Genomic DNA, 15,567 nt, shown 5'->3' on the forward strand with positions numbered 1-15,567 from the left:
TCACAGGGAAATGGTCTTCAGTGCTAAAACACTATCCTTTCCTTCCTATTTTAATTTGAGTAGTTAGCTGAGGAAAAAAATAATAAAAAGGGGGTAGTAAAAACAATCCTTTAAAAAAACCAAACTTATTTGCAGTAAACTTGAAGCCAAATCTCTTTTATCATACTTGAAATTATCTCAGTAAGTTTACCTCATGCCAAAATCAAAGCACCTGAATTGTCTTTGTTCTTGTTGTTGTCTCAAGATTTATTCTGAAAACATGTCCAGCCAGGAGCTCTGGACCACACCTAGCTATATAAATCATAGCGATGGCTACATAAAACAAGTATCTTGGTGTCCCTTGTGGACTGTTCAATGAATGTATAACACATTATAAGACATTATTTAGAGATACAGCGGAGAGCAAATCAGGCGGCACCTCAACTGCTTCTGATCCGTTGTGTGCCTGCAGCTCTAACGCCACCTGTGACTCCAGACCTCCACGACGGTGCACCAGAGATGGGAAGGACCACCCTCAATGCCACTTTTGTTTGTTCTGTTTGGAGAGGCTTCCAGGAGGCAACAATCTTTTCACCTTGGAAACAAGGTGAATGAGGAGGAGTACAATGGATGTACGCAATAACTGCTGTGGAGCCCAGGGAAGGGAGTGGTGATTCAGTCTCACAAGGAGCAGGGCTTCTAAGTGTCAGTGCAGCAGGCTGAAAGCAAGCTTGCCTTCCGCAAGCAATTATGTCTTTTATAATTGAACTATAGTACTCATGTAGCTAAGATGTTATTCTGGCTAAAGTCAGAAAGTCCATTAACAGCCATTAGCTGAGCTAGATTGTGGTTGTTTTATATAACAGGCCTTCAATTAAAAAAAAAAAAAAAAAGACTTAAGGACCTGTCAGGCCTCATCTGGTCTTGAATCTCTAACCTTAAGCATAGCCTCAAACAGTTGGTTGTTTCAGTAGTCAATATGAGCAAAATCTTTAATCCAATTGCATCAACCAATTAAATAGCTGTAGTGTGAGACAAGAACAGTGAGTGGTAGGTGAGGAAAGGAGTGTGTGAGCTGTATCAGAGGAAGTGTTAATGAGCTCTCATTGAATTGTAGAGAAACAGTGAACTTAACTCCTTAGCCAACTGCTCAGTCCCTACAGATGGTTTGTTCCTACCCGGACATGTGAATATCACAATTATTTTCCCAGCTAGTCTGCATTTATATTAGAAATGTTTAGTGGTAATATAACCTGCTTAACTATTGGCAATAATGTTGTTCCAAAACTTCTTGATTGTTTTGCCAAGTATGTATCACAAAATCATAGAATATCCCAAGTTGGAAGGGATCTACAATGATCATTGAGTCCAGCTCCTGGATTCATACACAACTACCCAAAATTCAAACCCTGTGTCAGAGAGTGGTGTCCAAACACTTCTTGCACACTGGCAGCTTGGGGCCATGCCCACTGCTCTGGGTAGCCTGTTCCAGATCCCCCCAAAACCGTAGTATTTTGGGAACAATGAGATGCTGACTGTTTTAATTCAGTTCTAGTCTCTCACATGCCTGCAATTTCTAGCTGTTGCAGGGCTTCATCAAAAATGTGTTGTATGAGCCCAATGTTATACACTTAATGGAGGTGATGATAGGTGGATAGGGAAAGGATTTTGAGTGTGATGCTGAGGTTCCTCTTAGAAAATATTCAACATATCAGCTTTTATCTGAAAGTTTCTTAAAAATTGAAAAGGCTGACATTTCCTTGCATTTTAACTTTTCAGTTAGACAGCTACACAAAAAGAAATATTACATTTGCTCTGAAAGTTCCAAAGCATACTTGTTTCAAGCTACACAGCTGTTATCACATTATTTCTGTTGTGATTCTCTGTAGTTTCTTTAAAATCTCCACTAATGCTTGTATACTACTGATAGAATTTCAAAATTGTAAAGGAATCCCCAAAGCCATGATCCCTTCTGTTCCTGTTGCAAAATGTTCCTCTGTCTGGTAGCACACCGAATAACTACTTAACAACCGCATATTTGATGGCATCATATTTTAAGTCTTATATTTTAATGTAGTCATATCATTAATTTTATTTATGTGTTCCTTATTGGTTTTCAAAATACGTAGCATTATATCTAGAAAAAAATAGTATCACTGGTTATGGCTTCCATATGGCTGCGAATGTTCAGCAACCTGCAAGCTGAGTTTTGGTGGTTTTTATTAGCATATGTGCAGAGCAATAACAAAACATAAATAAGCATACGTCCTTCAGCAGACATGGTAACAAGCATTGTACACAAACAGTTTCCTTATGTAAGTATTGCAAGGGCCTTCTGCTCTGTTCCTGTCTCTCTGTAGTGGCTTGTTCTCGTTTCGAAGAATACTTTTCCTCTTCCTTCTCATAAGAAAAGAGGGAAAACAAAAGAAGTAGTAATTTAAAAGTTGCACAGCATTAGATCCTCTTGTGCTGTGCTTAAATGCACAAGGGTCTAGGGAAGAGCTAACTGCTAGGGTAGGGCATTGGCCCAAGTCATTTTCTTGCAAATCTTTGAAGCATGTCATTTTGAGCTGTTTACAAATCACTTTAAAAGAATAAGCCTTGAAATGATTAAAATATTAAAGAATGGAAATAAAATATTAAGGTTACACCATATATATATTTTTTTTTTCACAGAACACCTTTTACCTTTAGCCTGATCCAACAGCTGCTGAGATCAGTGGAAGAGCTCCTAGTGACTGAGCATGTGATCACCAGGTATTTATAAAGAAGAACTTTACAGTCTGGGTCTGCTGCAATCCTTCTTTTCAGTAGTTTTGATTCTGTTTATTGGTGTGTGTGTTGATGTATGCTATTGATGTATCCAGAATAACAGTACAGAATGCAGATGAAAATGACTGGAATTCACAGCAGAAAAGCCCCAATTTTAGTGTGAGTCGGTCATGGAGAAAATGCAAATGATTTGCTATACTAAAATAACGCCAACAGGTAAAAAAATAAAAAGTAATTTCTAAATTGTTAAACTTTACTATGACACATAACAATGACACAAAAAACCCCCACCCATTGTATAAGCTCTGTGTGACAAGCTGTGTGATTAGAGACTCATCTCCATGAGCACAGAGAGGCAGTGACAGACAATGAAATTCCAGTGACATATTCAGGGAGCTGAGTGCATGTATATTGTGTTGATGTGTTCACCCATGTGTGTAATTGTAAGTGAATATTAAGCCGGACTAGCAGGATAGTAGGATAAGAGGCTTGAGAGCCACGTACTGGTTCTGACCTGGCCTGGATATTGGAGAGACCTAAACACTGTGAGTGTTGGCTATGGGAAGAACCAGAAGGTCCAGAACAGGTACTGGAAAGTCCCAAGGGATCGAGGGACCAGCTGTCAGAGAGCCTGTCTGCATGTGTGTTACATGAGACAACTAAAGACCCAGAGATTCAGGAGGCAGGTACCAGAGAGATTCACAGTGTGTGCATACGTGGAAGAGGGGGTCTGGGCTCCAGCAGCTGGTGTGGAACAATGGCCCTGGGGAGCTTACATGTCCAGGTGCCAGCAGCTGGAGGAACGGGAGATCAGAGGCCACTTACTGGGCAGACTGAGTGTCCACAATGTAAATCATGTTATACATTAATTTAAATGCTATTGACTGAAAGATGATTAAGCAAGAGAATAAGAGTATTTATTCATGCGTGACATGCTTTTAAGTAGCATAAGTTATTACATATCTTCACAGTGAAAACTACAACATAAATACAAGGTATCCCAGGATGGAGATTCTATTCCTTTGTGCCTTAGGAATAAAATGGTTTAAGTGTCTGAGTACAGTTTGTCATCTGGAGTCAAGAGTTTTATTTACTTCTGAAAGTTGCCTAAGAGATCCAACATCATCAAACATGTACATTTTATATGTCTCTAAAACACAGAAGGTTAGGTATTCTGTCAAAAAAAAAAAACCAAATATTTATATAACCAAATATGTATAGCTGTAGTTCCCACACAGAAGTAATATCTTCCTCTTTTGTCTGTTCCTGTTTTGCTTATTTGACTGTGTGAACAGAAACCTGAATCCCATAAGAGCTGGTCTAGTCAGCACAGCAGGGCTGCAACTCTAACCAAGATAGCACTGGGCTTTATGACACCCATTGCCTTCACTTCTTTACTTGAGATAACAATGTAAGATTGAGCAGCTCTGATTGAGCTGAGAAAATTCATGTTGAAGAATGAGGGTTGTGGTAGAAGCATATTGTCTCTACTTTTAAGTGCAGTGTCTTACAAAAGAAAGATTGCATCAGTGACCTCTACTGTGGTTCTTCCATTTGTGCTGAAGGCAGTATTGGATTTATGGCTGACCACCTTTCTCTTTGACACATTCTGTCATTTAAAAATATTTTTTTTAAACTGGTTTAATACCAGTTTAACTACTGATGAATTAAGCTTTTATGGCTACAGTTAAGGTAATACCTAAAGCAACCTTGTAATGACACGAGGCCTACGTCACAAGCATTTGCAGTGTATTCTATGCATTAAAACTGTTGCCACATTTCTCTCTGGAGCTTTCTGGAAAGAAAGAGGAGTGTATGCATTAAGTAGGTCCTGGGGCATGTTCCAAATTCATGTTTATATTCTGCAGGGTAGACAGTGTCCAAAATGTGTTGTATTAATTGTGCGTGACAAGACAAACTCTGTATCTCTTCTAACACAACAGTGTTCTACACTACTGCAAATACAACACAGAACTATGTGGCATGTGCAGTGTTTCTGGATGTCTAGCAGCCCAGCATTAATATTCAGAAATTCCTGTAACACTTCTAGTAGGAAAAAGGATCTCTGTGTAGAATGCCTACTGTTGGCCGCAAGACTCGCCTGTTTTGATGAACTGGTACTCAGAAATCTTCACTCTTGTTAAACTATTGCTGCGTTCAGGTGCACTTGTTTCAAAGACGTGATAACATCATGCAGCATATGACAGATGCCACAATAATGTTCAGGATTTTTGTCATTGTGGTTTCTTCTGCCTGGTATGTATTAAATTTGGATGGTATAATATCTCTTGTGAAATGGAACACTAGTAGATAACTCAAAAATTTGGTGCTGCAATTCTTTTCCTATCAAACTAATTTCCTTTAAACCTGTATGTTCTTGAAGCAGCATCAATCAGATCTTGTCAGCAGCACAATGAGGTACCTACTGTATACTGTCAGTGGAATACCAATTAGCCTTTAATTTTACCTCACATCCAATCAAAAGAGCTTTTGCTTTTACATGATGGCAGAAGGTCATTAAAACAAATGATCTTGCTGCTAGACAATGACAACAAAACCCCAGCTCAGTAGGCAGTATATCTGCTATTGGGCACTGATAACACATTGAATGCTGTGCTGCACTGATTTTTTCATTCTAACTTGCTTCAGGTGATCTGATAGCCCAGAAGCTATAGCTAACACTTGCTCTCCTAACTCAGCCTTTTAAGTAGCAATATTATTTGCCTCAGGCATGTAAGTACATGGCTACTTTTAGTGCCATAACTGTCAAATTCTGCAGTTCTTTCTTCTCTTTCAACTGTTGCTTGCAATTTTAGTTCTTAACACTCCCTTCCAGAAGGTACAGCTCTCTGTCCTTTGGTAAACAGAATGATTGTTCTCTACTACTACTCAGTTTTAAATTTTCTTGTTGTAAGAAAGTCACCTGGATTCTTTTCTTCATTTAGAGAGCAAACTGCTTTGCACAATTCCAGAGTAACCTTATTGCTGTGGTACAACTGGAAGATGCTATTCACAATCAGCACAAAGTTACTAAGAATGCATTACTACTTTTCACGTCCAAAAAATAACAAAACTCTCCATAATGATAGCAAATACTGTTTCCAAAATCATTTATGTTTTCAAGATGTCTATTTTAAAGTAAAACAGAGAAACAAAATTGGAAGTAGAGCATGAGTGACAGCAAAAGAACTCTCCTATATGTAAGCATTTTTGTTCAAACTTTTTTTTTTTTTTTTTTTTTTGGCTGTGATGAGTTGTTCCACTAGTTTTTCTCCACAATACAAAATGCAGTCAGCACTGAGATCTGCTACAGAAATGCTGCATGGGAAGAAATCAGAATAAAATAAATTACAGTAGTCAAGCTTAGGCATCCAGCAAATGACTTTTTTTGCTATTTTGTTTGTTTGTTTGTTTGTTTGTTTTTCAGAGAATGCTTTCTAATTTCTTGTTAGAAAGCAAAACTTGCACTGATGACAAATCATCCCGTGACAGTTCTCAGTGTGCCTTGTAAATCAGGTTGTGAGCATTACATACTCAATGACCATATGGTCACATCTCTTCCCATCATCTAAAACTTAGGAGAGATTATTTTCTTCAAAGAATCACCAGAATATTTTTAACAGGGAAGAAAAAAAAATGATGTAGTGGTTACACAAGTCAGTTGTAGTCTCTGAACCTCCCGCTAATAAGCAGTTGCTTTGGTAAGTGGTGCCCTGAGAAAAGATCGTCCTTCCAGTATCCCTGGGTTAGAGATCCATAAATGTCTGAAATCAATTTCCTATACCATCTGCTCTAATTGACCTCAGGATGGTGGAAATTTTGGCTAATACAGTGTAGCAGAGCTCTAGTAACTCTGAATTTTCGCTGGCTCAGATCCTTAAGGCTTTACTTGAAGCCATTGCTCCAACACCCAAGGATTAACGTTACTAACTATTGCAGTTGGTGAAAGGATGGAACAAAAGTGAAACCTGAAGCGAGAGAAGTCCTTTTCTCCAGGGAGAAAGTTTTAACTAAAAGTACAGCTGTGGGAAAGGATAAAGATATTTCATCATTTTTGTGTCTCACACCACTAACTCAAATTTTGTGGGTTCAGAAAAGCCTTCAGGTATTCTCTGTGCTCTGTCTCCTAAGAAGTTACAGCTTAGGTCATTCAGAAGGGATTGGAGAGATGTAAGAATTTATATGAAATGTATTTGGTAGAGAGGGCTTAATAAATAGCTGTTGTTTATGACTCCATATTTAATTTTATTTTGTAAAGTTTTTTTAGAGCCCTAACATACTGTTTATTTAATCATCTCTTCAGAAGAGAATTTTCATGCTCATCTCTTTAAAATATATTTCTAGCTCTTTCCATTCCAGAGGGGGAAAAAAGAAAAAAAAAAAAAAATTAATCCACATGCAGCTTAGCATTTCAAAAGTAAGCAACGAATAGAGCAGGCCAAGGATCACTAATGCACTGATCATAAGTATTAAAAAACAGTGAGCTGAATGCTAAAAGCAGGTCTGAGCAGTCTATGCTGTTTAAAGAATAAAATAATAATGAGAGTAATTTTCTGATGTTAGAGATACAACAATTTGTTTTCAGGTTGTTTTGGTTTGTTTTGTTTTGGTTTGTTTTTTCCAGTCATGGGCCCCAGAAACTCAAAATGGACATTTTCAAATAACTTGAAAAGCTGAACAACAGATATTGCTGGATCATATTTCACATTTTGTCATATATTTCTGGACTCACAATAAAACCTGCACAATTGCTGATGCTGCAGTCATAGATCAGTAGAGGGTCCTATAGAAAGAAACAAAAAGCTGAGAAGGCCCTGGGGAGATCTCACTGTGTGACCTTCCAGTACCTGAGGGGAGAGGAAAACACATTTTTTACACAGTCTGATAGTTATAGGACAAGGGGTAATGGCTGTAAACTAAAAGAAGGGATATTTGGGTTAGATGTTAGAAGGAAATCCTTTCCTCAAAATGTGGTGAGGCGCTGGCACAGCTGCCCAGAGAAGCTGTGGTGCCCCATCACTGGAGGCACTCAAGGCCAGGTGAGATGGGGCCCTGGGCAGCTGAGCTGGTGGGGGGCAGCCCTGCCCACGGCACGAGGTGGGGTGGGTGGGCTTTGAGAGCCATTCCAACCCAAACTGTTGTGCAATTCTACTTTTCTAGCACTGCATGTAGAGTACTGGTTGTTGTACTATTTCCTGCAGATGCTTCCCTGATAACTTTGTCCTATGATCTGAATGTGCTGATCTTATTTTCTTACTACTTTCTGGTACTTAAGAAAGGCATTTCTTCATCTGAGCCTTTTTTATGCATTTAACATTCTGGAATACAACATAAATGTTCCTTGTATACACATTTTTTTCCTTTGGAAGGAAAAAAACCTGAGAGATTAAGCTTTACAGGCTTGAAAATACCCCAAATGTTCCCTTTTGTGTGCAACTGCCTTCTTTCCTTTGGGCACAAGATAAGAATGAAAGAGAGTCCCACACTGTAAGATGCTACACTGCATAAAAGGCATGTTAGTAATACCTAATTAATTTCTAGGTAGCTTTGTAAAGCATGGTTATAGTGTTGTGCTGCTGGCAGGTAAGAAGAAGCCCTCTGCATTCTGAGGCACAAAGTAGGGGCAGATTCTCAATAATTATTGTTCTCTACATATATACTATTCACTTTAATGATGGGAAGCTGAGTATGCAGCCACAAAATCACACTATCATTCATTATACTGTTCATATTCATTACTGGAAAGTCTTTTACTTTTTAGAATACAGTATTTTAAGTTCACTATATTCCTTGTGTCTATTCATAGATGTTTTGAAGATTATTTAAAAAAAAAAAAAAAACTAAACTAAATTTTAGACATTCTGGACAAAATATTTTTAATATTTATGGTCTTTTTGTGGAAAAATCTAATAGTAACTTTGAATCAGGTAAATGCTGAAAAGAACATGTATACAAACATTTTAATAAGATTTAACAAGACAAAAACTCATAATTAGGAACTGACAAGCAGAGAGTTTAAACAAGCCTACCAACTTCCTTGTAGATAAATAGTAATCAAAAGCAAAAACCGAAGAGCATCCCTTAAGAGATGGTATGTTTGAAAACTTCAAAAATTGAGAAAGGATACTGAATTTGTCAGATTTGAAGTTATATTTCTGAATAAGAGATAAATATTGCCCACCAAAAAGAAGAAAAAAGGGCTGCTGCCAATCCTTAATATATTAGATATGGCATTCCTGCAGAAATCTGGACCCTTTCCTTTGTTAATGCCTAAAATTTGATTTTCTTTGTTTTTTACAAGTCATACCTAACACTTCGGATCTCATTCCCTAAAAGAGACAAAGCAGTCTTCTCTTTCTTCCAACTCAGTTTTCTACCAAGATACTTCTGCTGTCTTACAGTTTGTCAATCCGTATCTGCAATTCTCAGTACTGCTGTCATTTTTTCTCTGTATATTTTTATGTAAATCACAGTTTTAGTGCCTTTTGGCACCATTTACTGTTTCATTTTAAACCTATTGTGTCTTCCTTAAGCTCTCTTTTCAAGAAAGTATTTTTAGAGTTATTTTGGGGGGCGTAAGAAACATTTCCTGAAGAAAATTTTGCTAAAATTGCTCTGGTAAACTGGTGTGAATGGAAGGTTTTTTGCTTTGTTTTGTTTTGTTTTCCAGAAAAAATAATTTGTTTGGGACTCAGAAGCTTCTAAGTCGTTGGTGCCTTGTCAAATTAAAAGTAAGCACCATACTGCCTGTCTTCAATATTGATGGCTTTTTAGAACTATATTTTCAAAATTTGCAAGCTTATTTTCTCTTGAAAAGTGGTTAACAAAATAGCTTCATTACTTTTTAGGCATTGTGATAGAAGGAATGGAAGCCTCTAACTCAGTTTAAGTGCTTTCTATAATATGAAAATATGATTTTTGCAGCTCCAGTTCCTTCATGATCAACTGCATATTTTGGAAGCTCGGCAGAACATAGTCATTGGATTAGATAGGTTTGCTATTGCCATTATGAAAAAATCTACATTTTGGCTTAATTATAAACTGTCAAAAATGGTAATTTTCTCTGTATGGTGTGTTGATTGGGGTTTATCAAAACCCTTGATACTTGATAGCACTGCATGTATATCAAGAAGGCATCCTGGATCTTCATTTCATACAGAAGTCAATGTTTGAATGGATCGTGGGGAAAATGAACTTCCTCTTCTATTTACAAAGTCTGTGGGGAATAGGAACAGGTCCAGTAACATATTCACTCTGTACCTTACTTTTCATCTTCACTGTGATCAGCACCCTTTACTCTCACTATTAATAAACAATGACTCTTCATAAAGATTATGCACAAATTGAAAAGGGAAAGCTTCTAGGTTGGACAAAGAAAACGTTCTTAAACTTTCTTCATTGCTTAGTCCACTGAAACATGACTTGCCGTGCATAAACAATAATTTTAAAAGGAAAAAAAATGCGGCTTGGAAGCTGCTTTGTATCTGTGAATATAACAATTAATTGTTGTACAGCCCCCATCAGAACAAATAGTAATTTATTCTTCTCTCTGAAACTAATATCATCAACATCCTTGGCAAAGCTCTCTATATATATTCCACTATTTACTCTTCTAATACCAAGATGCTAAGTTTACTGATAGATAAATTTTAGGAAAAAAAAAAAAGATTAAGAAGATAGCAGTCTGTTATAAATCAATCTGACATTTAGACAAATCTGAGCTACACTTGTCAGTCCATGCATCATAATGAACAATTTCTGTCTAATGTCGTGACAAGATATTGGTCAATAAAACTGCAATAACAATAACCTGAATACAGAGTGGATTTCCCAAATGACAGGACTTGGTTTTTGTAATTGTCATGATGCTGTCAAGAAACTGTAGAGCTGCCTTATATCCTATCCATATAATGGATAGAATCACTGTAAAATAACTGTAGCTCACTGGCATAACTTAGAATCATAGAATCATAGAACAGCTTGGGTTGAAAAGGACCACAATCATCACACAGTTTCAACCCCCTGCTATGTGCAGGGTCACCAACCACCAGACCAGGCTGCCCAGAGCCACATCCAGCCTGGCCTTGACTGCCTCCAGGGATGGGGCATCCACAGCCTCCTTGAACTTAGGCAGGTTACTGTCATGAGGAGGCCATAACAATCTTTAGGAAAACACCTTAGTACCTTACAAATCCTCTGGGTGTTCACTGTGCTGTGTTACCCAGAAATGCACTCTTACTTTATATATATTTTATACAAAATCTGTGATTCCTGGAACACTTGGGAAGGATGTACCGGTACCTAGACTGTAGTAGGAAGGCAATCAAGTGTCTAGCTGCTAGATATCAGTCTGACAGTTGTGAAGTAATATAATACAGAATCAAACACAGTAGATGTCAGAACTGTAGTTCTAGGAGATAAGGGTGTTAAAAATATGCCTGAGATAAATTAAAATGTAAGCTAAATGTGTAGCGTTTTTAGCCCCAGAAGTAGCAAGTAAAAGAACAGCAAATGATGACAAGAAGTTGTATGAAATATGAGCAGATAAAAAATATTTTGTCTCAGATTATATTGTTAATGATAAGTATTGAATAGTGGGAGCACCGTTCATACCTGAATGAATCCATTTTTTACAACTAAAGCAGTTTTAAATTACTCTAAACCATTACTTAAGTAGATTCATTGTGTTAAAAAAGCCACACCAGTTTTTGGAGACTAATACAAATGAAAAAAAAATAGTTTTCTGTTGGCTGTTATAAACATTATTAACTCTTAGCCTCAAATTCACTCACTGAGAAACCCTTTCTTGGGTTCATTTGTTGTTTACAGAGGCACAGAATTTGGAAAAGATAGAGCTTATAATGTTGCTTCACCTAGAATGCGACTTTGTTGTTTTCTCTTCTGCACTGTTGCTTTGTTGTCTGATACACTGAACGCATTTTTCTTCCCTGCAGCGTCCTGTTTAAGGTCACCAGATCAGCCTCAGTTCTATTTAATTAAACACGATAGTCCCATTCAAATGTAAATACACTGGCCTAGAGAATTGGTGAGGGACAAATAGCCAGTTACACTGAGACACGGAAATATTCAGAGGGGTGAGATGTTATTTTTCAAAAGTGTTCAGACAGTATGGACATAATTTATAGATTTCAATGAGAGTAACCCACTGGGGTGTATCAGAAAGTCTGGACAGGCCTTTCTCTGCCTCCTTAGGGTTAGAGTCTCAAAGATACATATGTGCTTAAGTGAAATGACTACTGGCATCTATCTGACATAACTATCTGGGAGACAGCTGTAGGTATCCAAGTAGCCCATTCTGTGGCTCAGTCATGCTTCACTGAGGGTTGGATTAGATGACTTCTAGAGGTCCTTTCCAACCCCTACAATTCTGTGATTCTCCAAAAATTCAGCTCTTACTGTTTATTATGTAGAAAAGTATTTTTACCCTAGAATGGACCTCATGGTATTTTCCCTTACACTTTTTTCAATTATGGATTTTACAGTCTGTATGCACAAGTATTTTAAAAATTTTCTTAAAATATAAAAATTAATTATTGTAGGAGAATGAGGAGGTGATGTTATTCCTTTTCATTTACTGAAATCATTCTGTCTACTTTAGTCAAGTTTTAATTACAGAGGTGAACTTTTCCTTTCTGCCCATAAGAAAATGCACATTAATAGATCTTGTTAATTGGAAATGTCTGCTGATATTCAGCGTTCACTATAATGTGCTTAACTTTAACCCATTCACTAAATTCAAAATCCAGTTGACATTTTCCCAGTATTTTCATTGCTTTGGGTTCCAGAACTTGTAATCTTCAGGACCTTTCAATGTTTATTTTTCCTTTTATTGTAAAAGTTAAGCAGGGATTTGATTGACTGTCTCTGTCTGTTTAGCTTTGATTGAAGCTAAAAATGTAAGAGACCAAGGGAACCCTCAGAGCACTGAATTCTGAACTTCCCAGATGACAGAAAAAGATGTGTTATTTCTCCCTGAAACATAAGAGCGAATTGCTTCAGTGAACTGTTTTCAAAAGCTAATTTCTGAAATGTAACTCAAGGAGAAATACAAATTATTCTCTCTTTCGACATTTTCAAAAGGTTAAGCTGGAAAAGAAAATGCACTGTATCTGTCATTCCAGTAAACAGGGTGGAAGGCAATATCTGACATAGGAATTTTGCTTTTAGTCAGTACAAGTACTATGAAACATACTGCTTTCATTAAACTTGAATCAGGAAACTGAAAAGGTAGATATTGAAACAGATTAAGTATGCATATTGCTTTTGTAAAGTGGCAGTAGAGGCAGGACGTAACCATACCCTAACTAATTTTAGGCCAAAAGTTTAAGTAATCCATTTGAGTGTTACATAGGCAAAATCAGTACGAGTGGAAGAAAGTCTGAGGAGGGGTCTCAAGCATTATAACCTCCATTCTTTCTAGTCCTCTTGCTCATGGGTATTTACATATCTGACTCTCATTTAACATCATCCTCTTCCTAGTCTTATAGGAAATAATGCTTCTAAATAAAAAATTGAAGCATTAGTACTCCTTTGAATCTGGTTCTCTTCAATATTCACATATCTAGAAAATCAGTATCAGCTGCTTTGTTTTATCTCATTTCCATAAGGCAAAAGTTTTATGAACCCCTATTGTGGTACAGAGATGAGCCAGTGAAGGAGTTTTGTAGAGATTAAAGGGTAGAAGTGATATCTCCAAATAACCTTACTGGTAAATTGGAATGTAGCTTGGGGACAGAGATAAATGTGGAAATGAGGGTTTATAAGTAGTGTAGGGAAAGCGAGTGATAAATGGGCTATTGTAATAGAAATATCAAGAAGTTGTATTCAAAAAAGTCAAGTAAAAATTGGTGTTAATTTAGTAATTCTTTCTTGCAGCAAAGTAAAGTGTGTGAGTAAATTTCCACATTTCTCACTTGAATCCAACACTGCCACTGACAGTTTGTACAAGTGCATATTAATTTCATCATTTATGGCTGGATTCTTCTCAATGAGAATGTTACAAAATCCAAAAAAATGGCACCTGATCGTGTGTGTCATTCACAAATTACTAGAAAGTTCATTATTTTTTTTTGCAGGTGTTTAATTAAAATAAAATTCCTTTGATTGTTTTCGTTAATGTTTCTACTTCTGAATTTAAAGCTATCATACTTTTTTCCTTTGCTTTACCCTTTGAATCTCTGATGATGTACTCCTAATATTTAAAATGAGGTAAATAATATTAAATTGCATTCATAATCCTAGAATTTCTTCTGTTCTGGCTTTTCCCCTCAGCAAATAAAATGTTTGTACGTGTATTTACTGTGACTGTACAGTCATCTGTAAGTATTAAGGCACCCAGCCTTTACTTTTGTTAGCTCTATATTTTGTCTTTTCCTTATATCTATCCAGAAATAATCAGAGCTAAGTTTACTGAGTCCAGATTTTAATTTTATGCTACCAAAATTTATGCGAATTTGATTCATCTGATGAACTACCTCATTTGTATACTCAAAGTATAGTTTTTTTATGCAATCAAATCTCAGATTGGTTCCTCTAAGTTTCAGTTGTACTTGATGCACTGAAGCTTTTGCTATCCACCCTGTTTAGAGACCTCTAGTGGATAGTTATGACCTTGATTACCAATAAACACGGGCAGAATAATATGTATAAAAAAATCTTGCGCAGTATCTAAGATAAAGATAGGAAACGTATCAGTCAAATTACCAGCAATTGGAAATGGTAAAATCAGCTCTGTAGAGCTACAAAATTAATCCTTATCCTTTTTCATTCAATGTAGCTTCAGATACAGAGTAGTAAAAACTTCCACCTTAAAAGGGGGCTCGACAAAGACAATGAAAGTCATAGCTGCCTACATGCCTCCTTGCAGGCATCATCCCTTTTCAATGGAGGATGCTTCACACCTAGTCCATAATATTTCAGTTTTATAGAAGTGCTCTGCAAGCGCGGGGTATCATCAGTTTTCTTTGATCTGTTACTTCACCTTGCAGCATTATTTATCATACAAGCTTCTCAAAAGTGGAATCAGAAATTTAGAAAGAGTCCTGACAGCATGGAAAAAGATCTGTCTTCATTTCTGAACCTCTCTCAGAGCCTAGTGTTCCATCAAATACAGTCTTGCATTTGTTGCAATCTAGTCTGTCTAGAGAAATTAAAGGAAAGGTTTATCTGGATAAGCATCTCAGTAATAGTATTTATCTCTTTGCATATACAAAAAAAGAATGGATCTCTTTCAGCTTCGTTCATAGGAATTACTTTTCAGAAACTCTTGTGGGAAGCACTCGTTTTCATCAATTTCCTCAACAAAATGTGTCAAGATCTTCCATTTCCAATATTTAAAGTGAGTGTGCATTCAGGTCAACCTTCTTCCTCTTTAGATTTGCTGATGTCATCTAGAGAATCTGACATAGGCTTGCTTCTCACTCTTTGTCCAAGAGAATTTAAATACTTATTTCTCCACTTCTCAGCTTCTACAACTCAACATTTATGTTTGAACTTTGCACTCAGAACGCAGACAACATTCACATAATATTCATAATATTCAGTTGCATATTGTACATTTAAAGGAAACAGATTTGCAGCTGTGATCCTGTTACTTTTCTTTTGTCTCTGCTGGTCATTCTAAAATTTCTTCTCTGAGAGAATGCAATAGATTTTCCTATGACCTGCTTATGGCCTTTTATGGATGTCTGGGTTTACTCTGTTGGTTAAATCAAAATGAATTTTAAGATCAATTGTCCCCTTTTGAGCTGTTTCTGAGAGTTAGACAGTTGTATCACAAAGTGAAGATTTGGGGAG

General features: G+C 36.8%; 1 long non-coding RNA gene across 1 annotated transcript in view; it reads left to right on the forward strand.

The window, feature by feature from the left end:
• The first annotated feature begins 1,819 nt into the window (after positions 1–1,819).
• The window catches only part of LOC146544660 (uncharacterized), a 38,459-nt gene continuing 24,711 nt past the window's right edge, over positions 1,820–15,567 (forward strand). The window contains exon 1 of the long non-coding RNA XR_014882386.1: positions 1,820–2,736. This is a non-coding gene — a long non-coding RNA (uncharacterized LOC146544660). The remainder of the gene's footprint in view (positions 2,737–15,567) is intronic.

Source organism: Meleagris gallopavo, chromosome 3 (assembly GCF_905368555.1).
Source record: "Meleagris gallopavo chromosome 3, MGAL_WU_HG_1.1, whole genome shotgun sequence".
Classification (NCBI taxonomy): Eukaryota; Metazoa; Chordata; class Aves; order Galliformes; family Phasianidae; genus Meleagris; species Meleagris gallopavo.